We start from the raw sequence: 8,867 nt of genomic DNA on the forward strand, positions 1-8,867 counted from the left end.
CTCACACTGGCTTAATTATATCATAGTCATTTTTCACCAACCTGGCTTCTTCGGAATGTAATAACTTCACTAACCTCATCATCATTCAAAAGGGGCCACTTGTTGAACCATCTCTATCTTTAAGATAGTATTGCAAAGTACAAATAGTACACTAGTCATCTTGAGAAGAAACTAATAAGATCATCATTGCCTGACTGTTACCCTCCAAGGCAGAGAGGAGATGTTTGCCTTGTATTCCATCCACGCTACTTCACTAGCGCTCGCTTTATAGCTCGGTTACACCCCATATAATCCCTATTAACAGATGCTGGAAACTCCTCAAAGGAGTTAACTGTGGTTAGCCTCTGATGTGCCTACCACATGGTGAGATGAATGGCTTTATTTGTCAAATTTACATCACACGCACGCACGCAGAGAGACAGACAACACCTGGAGGACAAGACGGTGAGATCAGGGTGACTTTGGCGGTTTACAATCTGCGCCCTTCCACACACTCCCACATCAAAAAACTTAAATCATCCGCTCACCACTTCCCTTATTAACTGCGAGACTTTAATAGGATTATGAGTAAAATCCCGTCTGAAAGGTAAAACGCGGGTGAAACAGTAGCTGGGAGCTGTAATCAAAGACCTCTTCGAGGGGTCAAGATGTGCATTGATGATCACATCTGTGCATTAACCAAAGGCAGACCTAATCCTCTTATACCAGTGAAGACAATGCTTGTATGTTGACGAATGGAAGCCTCATTAAACTGCGGCTGAGAAGAGTCAAGCATGTTGAATCAATTCTACAAGCCAAATGTTTGTGTTCCTATCAGTCTCAGGGTCTCATCAACATCAGTGTCTTTGTACTCGTCATGAGATGTGTGGAACTGTGTGTGAGACAGACAACTCCATTGTCCTCATGCGATCTGACAGGCGGTTACTGTGCATCCTGACTACTTGCTGCCAGGCTTATTTATATGCGGTGGGTGAGAAGCAACTTAGTGAGAGCAAATTGGCTTTGCACAGAGAGAGAGACAGCTATCGCCGTTTTGAAGTGAAAGCATCTGTGTGCCTGTCAGAGGTGGGTAGAGTAGCCCAAAATGGTGCTCAAGTAAGAGTACTGCTACTTTAGAATGAAATAACACAGGTACAAAGTAGCCATCCAAATAATAACTTGTGGAAGAGTAACTAGGTATTCAGCGAAAAAAATCTCAACAACTGGTAACTTCAGATTTCTTTTTTAAATAGTGCCTAAACATCAGATAGACTCACACAAAAAAGAAAATAGGAATACGCAAAGTTGAAAACTTGAGTAAAAGTAAAAAGTAGACCAAATAATTACCTCAGTAAGAGTAAATTAGTGAGTATTCAGTGAAATAACTACTCTACCTAAGTGCTGAGTAACTGGTAACTAACTTCTGATTTAGTTATTTTGTAGCTAATGAATGAACATCAAATATACAAAAAAAAGGAAAATAGAAATATGCGCAACAATATCACTTTAAACAATTATTAAACTGGGGCGTCAATGTTGTTGCGACCTGTTTACGACTCTAAAGAGCAGCACTTTCGTGTGGCACAGAGGCTCGCCTTTCACTTATTACTGCCGATAAACAGTGTGAAGTTCTCCCACAATGGATTTTTATTTGGAGAAACAGACGCTCTCTTGGGAACATTTCCCGAGGAAATATTACATCTTTATAGATAATCGTCACGTTTGGGTTGACATCCTGATTTTGGTGTAAGAGGAGAAAAGGCCAACTTGGTGCTGCTATTTAAAATGTTTATTTTAAGATTTGACTACAGCTGCCTATGTGAGTTTGCGTGTATGTGTCTATATTGATTTGGGTCGGTTTCTTGGGCCAGCTGGGTCAACAACATTATGCAACATTATGCATGATCCTTTTACTCAGGGAGGTATTGATCTACCCTCGAATATTTGGTTCTGTGTGAGAGCACCCGCACGCGCGGGTTTGTGTGTGTGTGTGTGTGGGAGAGAGAGAGAGAGAGAGATGGGAAGTCGTGAATGGAGGAAGACAAGGCTAGACCAACAATAACAGGCATGTTCCAGATGAGTGACTTTGACATTAAAAAAATCTATGGGTTTGTGCAGTCCATTCCCAGCCTTTTGTGGACAGAACATTTAAAAATAATCCCAACCATTTAACCATTTCAGAGAACCATCTTTTAATTGCTTTTTCCTTATTGCAGAAATTGTATTATTGTGAGTCATGCTTTTAAAGGGAGAAGGAACAACAATGCATTCAAAGCACATATGCTTTTACACAACATGTAATTACATATAACCCATATTTAAATACCTGCCCACCAGATCAGATTCAATGAACGAATACACGCTGTCATGACAACAGATGTGTCATGATCCGTGCCCTGCAGTTCTTCTGCAGAGTTTAGGTGGCCCTTTGTGCCTCATTTTTCCCTCTCTCTCCAGCTATTATCAACGCCTTGCCCGCACACCTGGTTCCAATCAGCACTCATCACAGCCTGCCAGATCCAGTTTTCCAGCGCCAGAGTATTCGCGCCTTTCCGTGGTACAATGGGCAACTCTCGTATTCCTACTCTTATGAATGAAAAGATTACTTGGTGACTTGCGTACGTACTTATCTTCTTGTGCTCTCCTCCTCCTCCAGTGCCTTCCCGTGTCTCCTGCTCCCCCGCCTGCCCCAACCACGCCGCCAAGCTCCCTCACCTGCTCAAGCTCACGCCAAGAGCCTGCTCCCTGTTCCTACAGACAACTATCACGCTTTGGAAATCCAGATTCCGCGCTATCCCAAATAAACCATTATCAATTGCTTCCTCTGTGTCCTTCCGCTTTGGGGTCCAGTCCAATACCGTTTGATTACAAACCGTGACAGAATACTCTGGCCACATTGGACCCAGCGACACCGGAAGCACTCGAGGAAGTGCTCGCTAACCAAGGTGCCCACATTGGACGGCAGGACAAGATTCTCTGAAGAAATCATGGACTCAATGAGCAACCTAATACAGCAAGTCTCTCTCCTGTCCTCTCAGATGCACTCCAGCCACCCCAGCCTCATTGAACCCCCTGTGAGTATTTCTCTCGAGCCCGCTGCTTCCAACCAACCCGCCCTCCCTTACAAAGAACCTCACGTTCCCCCTCCCGAACCGTTCTCCGGGGATCTTTGTTCCTGTGGTCAATTTTTATTGAACTGGTCACTCATTTTTTTATCTGCAGCCGCTGAGTTATCCCACCGATAAATCCAAAATAGCTTACTTTATTAATCTCCTGTGCGGAAGAGCTGCGCGGAAGAGCTGCTCGGTGAGCTACCGCTTTATGGCATAGTTCCTCACCGGTGTTAGCATCATTTGACTCGTTTTTGGCCGAACTCAAGAAAGTCTTTGACCAGCCCATTAAGGGCAGGGAAGCCCTAGCCCTCACTCAAGGCTCTAGTTCCATGGCTTCATATTCAATCGATTTTAGGATTCTAGCGGGTGAGTGTGGGTGGGATGAAGCAGCTTTAATGGGGATTTTTATTTAGGGATTGTCAGAACAACTCAAAGATGAATTAGCAGCCCACCTCACTGGAGGAATTAATCTCCGTGTCTATCAAATTCAATAATAGGTTGCGGGAAAGAGCGGGGTCAGAACGCACAGTGTAGCACCCTCTGTGGGCACAGCCCTTCCTACAACCCCGCTAGAGGCCAAAACCCCTGACACCTCCTCTTCACCCCCTACGGGCCTGGAGGAGCCCCATATCAGTCAATGGCTGTGTAATTATTGTGCACCCCCCCGCCACTTCATCGCCACCTGCCCACTGAAGCCAAAAGACAGGGCTCCCCACGAACAGAGAGCGCCGTGGTGAGCCAAACCAAATCCTCTCCCAACTCTCCCCCTCACATGACCATTCCTTCTTGCATCCTTGGACTCGATTGCAATACCCCTGTCAACGCCCTCATCGACTTCGGAGCTGACGACAACTTCATTCACGAGGGCTCGGCATGTCACCTCCGGTTACCCCTTGAAACCCTCCCGTTCCCCAAGAACGTTACGGCCCTGGACGGGCGTCTCATATCCTCTGTTACTCACCAGACGGCACCGTTCACCCTGCTCATCTCTGGCAATCACCGGAAAAACCTCCAACAATTCGTCATTCCCTCCCAACAGACCCCATTAGTCCTTGGAAGCCCCTGGCTCAAGAAACACAACCCCACCATCGATTGGTCCCACCTGTCAATCACTGGTTGGAGCCTCCAGAAAACCTCCACCACCAGAACCCCACTCAATCTCTCCCTGATACCAAAAGAATACCACGACCTGCCTGCTCTCCAGACAGTCGTCAACTGGCCCATTCCCTACACCCGCAAGAGCTGCAACGATTCCTGGGTTTCGTGAACTTCTACCGCAGATTCATTCGGGACTAAAGTCAAGTGGCTGTTCCTCTCACCAGTCTCACCCCCACCACCTCCGCATTTCGTTGGACCCCGGCTGCATCCCAAGCCTTTAAACGCTTGAAAGAACTATTCACCAGTGCCCCCATCCTGAGACACCCCGAGCCCTCCCTCCAGCTCGTTGTGGAGGTTGACGCATCAGTCACTGGAGCTGGGGTCGTCTTCTCCCAGTGGGTCAGAAATAATATCCCTGTACCTGTCACCGAACGAAATTATGATGTGGGAAATCCTGAGCTACTAGCTATCGTTTGGGCCCTGGAGGAATGGAGGCACTGGCTGGAGGGGACCGAGTCTACTTTCATCATATGGACGGACCACAAGCTCTGCTAAGCGTCTGAACCCCCGGCAAGCTCTTTGGGCTCTGTTCCTCAGCCGATTTAATTTCAGCCTCTCCTTCCACCCTGGATCTTGTAACGGCAAGCCTGACGCCCTCTCTCGTCTCTATTATATTATATTATTATATATTCTATTCACCCCCCTCCAGCTTTATTGAACCGGACCCCACCCTTCCCTCCTCCTGCTTTGTTGGGGCTGCCACTTGGGAGATCGAACAGGTGGTTAAGAAGGCTCAACGAACCCAACCTGACCCCAAGACCGGACCTCCAGCCCAGCTCTTAGTACTTCAGTGGGCACAAAAACTCACCTGTCATCCCCTAATCACCCGAACCATCCAATTCATCCAACAACACCTCTGGAGGCCCAGCCTGGCAAAAGACACTCAGAGTTTGTCCTAGCCTGCTCCATCTGTGTCCGAGGAAATTACTTTGCATCAGCCCCCAGCTGGTCTGCTGCGCCCCTTACCCATCTCGAGCCGCCCCTGGTCCCACATTGCCTTGGACTTCGTTACCGGCCTACCCCCTTCTGAAGGTAACACTGTCATTCTTACCCGTCATAGATCGTTTCTTCAAGTGTGTCCACTGCGTACCGCTTCCCAAGCTACCCTCTCCTTTCGAAACCGCTAACCTTCTATTCCGTCACGTGTTCAAACTTCACGGTATCCCCATAGACATTGTCTCGGACCGAGGTCCTCATTTCTTCTCCCAGGTCAGAAAGGAGTTCTGTAAGGAGGTGGGTGCAGCGACCAGTCTGTCTTCTGGCTACCATCCACAATCCAACTGCCAGACGGAGAGGGCAAATCAAAATCTGGAATCTGTTCTTCGCTGCTTTGCCGCATGAAATCCCGTCTCCTGGATCACCTTTCTCCCGTGGGTGGAATATGCCCACAACTCCCTTACCTGCTCCGCCACAGGTATGTCTCCCTTCATGGCATGCTATGGTTTCCAACCCCTTCTGTTTAAAGAACAGGAGCACCCGGTGGCAGTGTCTTCAGTGAGGGAGCACCTGCGACGGGTCCAAATGATTTGGAAGGACGTCATGGCAGCCCTCGCTCGTTCAGCCGAAAGAAACAAGCGCTTGGCGGATCTTCATCGCTCCCCTATGCCTGTATTCAATGTGGGTCAGATGGTTTGGCCCTCCTCCTGTTACCTCCCTCTCCAAACTGAATCACATAAGCTCACGGCACGCTTTCCCGGTCACCAAAGTCATCAACCCCATCTCTGTACAGTTTAAGCTTCCCCAGTCTCTCAGGATCCTCCCGACGTTTCATGTATCTCTGCTCAAGCCTGTCTCCACCAGTGCTCTTCCCCCTCCGGCCGTACCCCCTCTGCCCCCTGTGTTATCTACGACCATCCTGCCTTCACGGTGTCGCGCATCCTGGATGTGTGACCCCGGGTAGGGGGTTTCAGTTTCTGGTGGACTGGGAGGGGTATGGTCCGGAGGAGCATTCCTGGATCTCACGCAAGCTCATATTGAGGCTGTTGATGTTCATTCAGCAATCGGCACTCACAAGGTATTTAAATATTATTAGGTATTTAGATATGTGATTATTCCAATGTACCTTGTTAAAACCTACCATTAGTGTTGTAGTCAAGACTACATGAATGGAAATAGTCATGAACAAGGGGAGTTGACAGACAACAACAAAAACTTTGTATTAATACATCAATAAGAAATTATAGAATAAATTTATTTTTCCCGCAATGGGGAAATTCCAGAAAGTAGTGTAGAGGTGCATTTCAGTACTACGACTTATTGATTGCTGTCAATCTGACCCAAACTGTGAAAATGTGGGATGTTTTTTGGCCCAGAAGAAATGCGCATGGTTAGTTTCAGTCATAGATGGCATTTTTCCACAGAGAAATCCATACACTGTCATCTGGATAAAGTACTACATACAGCACTATCTAAATAATTAAAGTGTGGGTTTTGCATGTGTTTTCTCCGGGTACTAGAGCTTCCTCCCATTTTCCAAAAACATGCATGTTAGCTTATTTTATTACTCAAAATTGTCCATAGGTGTGAATGATCATTTGTCTGTATGTACCCTGTGATTAGCTGGCAACCAGTACAGGGTGTACCCCACCTCCCACCCAGTCAGCTGGCATAGGATCCATCTCATCCACAACCCAAATGATGACAAAGCAATAGAAAATGGATGGATGGATGTATTACTCAAAAATACACTGACTAAAAAGGGGGAGTTTTCCATTGTTTATGCATAATAGTTAAAACAGTCATTATGACTTAACACTCGTACATGCTAAATATAATCGGGGGGAGGAAAAAAAACAACAACATTTTCTCTTGAGCTGCTAGCTTGATATACTGTACAAGAAACCAATGCATCCGAGGAAAAACAACTAATCAGACACAGAAGACATAGACTTAAGAAGTGTCAATCATATGTCACCCATTGGCAGGACCACTCATCATGGGCACAACTCCACAGCCTCGCAAAAATAAACACTTCTAACTGATAGTTAAAGCAACACTCCAAAAAATAACACATTAGTACTAACCAAGTACATTTCATCGAGCATGTTCTTTTTAAAATACAGTTATTTTCAAAATAAAGTAATTTAAAGAAAAAATATTTTTGTCCCACGCTGAGATGTAAAATACTGCTCAACAGAAAATGTGAACGATACTGCAAATAAAACGGTAATTTGAAAACAACAACAACAACAAAAATTGCCGGCTCAGTTGACAGATTATGATTAAAATGTATCCCAATGGGAGATAATATTTTATTTAAATTAATTTGGGTTAGTTTACATTACTGCAACAAGAGGATAGTGGAAACAGCTCTTAGGATAATGGACTGCACATTAAATTGAGTGTGAACATTGAATTCTATTACTATCTACATCTATTTTTAAAGGCAGAATTTATGATACAAATCCTGCGTGGGATCGCAGACAATTGTGCAGGTATACCAAATGATATGGTCAATGGATGTACTGTCACGCATTCTAAGATATATTCCTGGCTGCAAATTAGACAGGCTTAACATTATCCATAATTAAAGGGCTGTGTGTAACTTTGAGACAAATTGGGAAAGTTGAATGACAGTAAGAAGTCTGCAACAACTCGTCCAAACGTGCTCTGACAGCATAGACAAAAAACAAAACAAACAAAAAAACTTCTCGGCCAGAAAGTTTGACTAATTCCAAACTTGATATTCCCTGCGAGACACCAGTAAAAGTTTGATACTCCTAATTGCAATGCCGAAGTCTATGTATAGTGTTTTGGGGAGAAAGATTATGAGGATTGAGAAGAGAGACTGCAGAAAAAGAGAGACAGTTGAAAAGAAAGGACATAAACAAGACAGATATGCAGGCGCACAGGCAAAATGACGGACATACAAAGAAGAAAACTCACACTTCAAATCATTTTATGCCAACATTTTCCACTGGGGTTTAAAAATGCACTGCCATTCATTCTCATGGGCTTCATAAGAAAACACCAAGGCACAGCTGCCTTATTACTGTCAGTCGTACGCAAATGTCACAAAGAACTACATACATCCTACTCATAGTAAATAATGTCAAATGGGAGAAAGTGTGACATTTCTGCTACCATTATACAATCATTAAAATGTCAAAAAAAATTAAAAATATATATATATTCACTTGAATATATAATATTGCATGGTGGGCAACTGGTTAGCACATCTGCCTCACAGTTCTGAGGCCCCAGGTTCAAATCTGGCCTCCCCTGTGTGGACTTGATGTTTTTTCCCCGTGCCTGCGTGGGTTTTCTCCGGGTACTCCGGTTTCCACCCACATCCCAAAAACATGCATGGTAGGTAAATTGAAGACTCTAAACTGCCCGTCGGTATGAATGTGCCTGCGAATGATTGTTTGTTTATATGTGGCCTGCGATTGGCTGGCGACCAGTTCAGTGTGTACCCCGCCTCTTGTGGAGGCGGGCGACCCTTGTGTGGATAAGCGGTACAGAAAATGGATGGATGGATAAATTCACTTTTCTCGAGTCATGTACATGCAGACATTAAATAAATCAAGATCGAAGGAATTTAAATACCGCAATCTTCAAGTGAGGCTGAATTAGTCCCTTGCATGCATTGCATACTGTGGTATAATGGGTACTGTC

The sequence above is a fragment of the Phycodurus eques genome, chromosome 3, assembly GCF_024500275.1.
Source record: "Phycodurus eques isolate BA_2022a chromosome 3, UOR_Pequ_1.1, whole genome shotgun sequence".
NCBI classification, from domain to species: Eukaryota; Metazoa; Chordata; class Actinopteri; order Syngnathiformes; family Syngnathidae; genus Phycodurus; species Phycodurus eques.